Source organism: Dasypus novemcinctus, chromosome 10 (genome assembly GCF_030445035.2).
Source record: "Dasypus novemcinctus isolate mDasNov1 chromosome 10, mDasNov1.1.hap2, whole genome shotgun sequence".
Lineage (NCBI taxonomy): Eukaryota > Metazoa > Chordata > Mammalia > Cingulata > Dasypodidae > Dasypus > Dasypus novemcinctus.
In genome coordinates, this window is record NC_080682.1 from 92789724 (window position 1) to 92791889 (window position 2166).

At 33.3% G+C, this 2166-nt stretch overlaps 1 pseudogene; it reads right to left on the reverse strand.

Annotated features, from left to right (window-relative positions):
• Nucleotides 1–1815: 1815 nt before the first annotated feature.
• On the reverse strand, nt 1816–1911 carry LOC111763316 (U6 spliceosomal RNA; annotated as a pseudogene).
• Between the last annotated feature and the right edge of the window lie 255 nt (nt 1912–2166).

A 2166-nucleotide genomic window follows, 5' to 3' on the forward strand; every position in this document is an offset into this window, starting at 1 on the left:
AGGTCTGAAATAGCATTTACCTCCATGTTTCAAAGCAATCTGCATGTTCTCTTTTTATTCAGTTTGTCCTTCTTTGAGATGTTTTTCATTTAAATTAACATGTATCGTTTACATTTTACAATCATATAGCTATTACCCCCTTCAAATAACCTGGCAAGGCAATTATATTTTCTTCCCTATTTAATATTTTTCCTTTTAACAAATAAGTCCCTTTATTTTAGTTTGTTATTTGAAATGTCTCAAAATATTTTGAGCTCCATATCCAAATTTACTTTGATTTTCTTGACAGTTGGACACAATTAATTTTTGACCTCCCCCACACTATTACTCTTCCTTCTGGGAAGTTTCTGTCCTCCACCGCTCTCACTACTATCTGTTCCCAAGGCTTGCTGTGTAATTCCTATCCAGAAATTACCTCCATCTATCCTTTGTGTTAGCTCTCTATTTTGCACAAGCATCTTTCCTTTCCCCGTTCACATGAGCATATGGATTATATGGTTTTGAGATTATCAATGTCTAAATATAGGTTTATTCTCTCCATCATTTTTCAGGTCTTAGAATTCCAGGTGAAATATTATTTTAAGACAGAATTTTGAAAACATTTCTCTACTAATCTCCAACTTCCATCAGAAAACCATTCTAATTTTTTGTCTTTTACACTTGAACTATTCTTCCTTGGATTTTCTTCATGTATTTATTTTTGTCTTTGAAATATTTATGACTACTTTAAAATTTCTCTGCTTTAAAATTTCATGGTGATGATGGTGTTGACAGAGGTGTATGTGGAGGTACCATACGTATTGTTTTGCAGATACTTGCTATGAATTTTTTAGTCAAAATTTCTGTGACCCTTGGTTTTGGTAGCTTTTCTTGTACTAATTTTTGATTATTTCTTGCTTTCCCATCATTTTCTTCTTATGTCTTTCTACAACTCTTTTTTTTTTTTTTAGATATTGTACCTCCCGATATGAGCCTGTTTTCTTTTGTTGTTTTTTTTTTAAGTTCTTATTTTGCATCTCAATCTGACCCATTTTCTCGGAAAGTTACTCAAGTATATCTTCAAAAAATTTTTGGTACTTTTTGGTAGTTTATCATATACAAATTTCCAATATCTTGTTATTTCCCAGTGAAACTTGTAAACTTGATAATAGCAATGTGCTATATGTACATATAAAATGCTATTTTGTTATATATATTAATTCCATAACATCTAGGTTTCAATTTATTTATTTTATAGCTTATTTTGTTTATTGCTTTTCTTTTGTGTGATTCTCAAGTGTCTGGTAATCCTTGACTGTTAATTCATATTACTGACTATGACTGCCTTAACTTCCCTTTTCTTGATCAAATCTTGGACAGGCTTCTCCTGACTTCAGGCCCCTGATCTCTCTCTCACTCCAGTCACTATCCAGGCATCTAAACCTACCTAACTGGAGAGTTGCTTATCTCCCTCTTCCTCTCTCCTGGACTTCGTGATCTCCAGGCATAATCAAGGCAAAAGAAAACATTCTAACCAAATTGTCCTAATTGCAACCTCAGGAAATCGCTCACCGAGCCCAGTGATCAAACTGCCTTAATAACCTCGGATGCTTTTCCATGAATCCATGCCCTAGCGCTTATAAATCTGCTATCTATTGCCTGAATGGAACACAGTTTAGACTTGGTTTCTATTCTCTTTGCTTTAGTGCAGTAATCTTTCCCTGTTTAACATTGTTCAGTGAAATTTTTTTCTTTGATATAGGAAAGAGACTTAAATTGTTTACTGTATATTCTGAGTGATAATTGGATTTCTCTGATTGATATAATTTTTTTATAAGCGGTATGGAACTCTTCACGAATTTGCATGTCATCCTTGCGCAGGGGCCAATCTAATCGTTCCAATTTTAGTACACGTGCTGCCAAAGCTGGTACTGATTGGTATAATTTACATAGAGTGCTCAGAGATCTCTTTATTTATTGAATACATTTTAATCATTAGTATTAATAGGACTTTTCTTGGGGCATTTCAAAATGTTCAGAGAAGAGTCAACCAAAATGCATCCTGGAAGATAATATGACTTGTTGCTAATATTTTGGAGTTAAATAGGAAGAAGAAACCGAGCATGTCAGAATTAAATGGAAATATTTTAACAAAATCCTCCCATTTATTTTTTTGGGGTGCCTTAT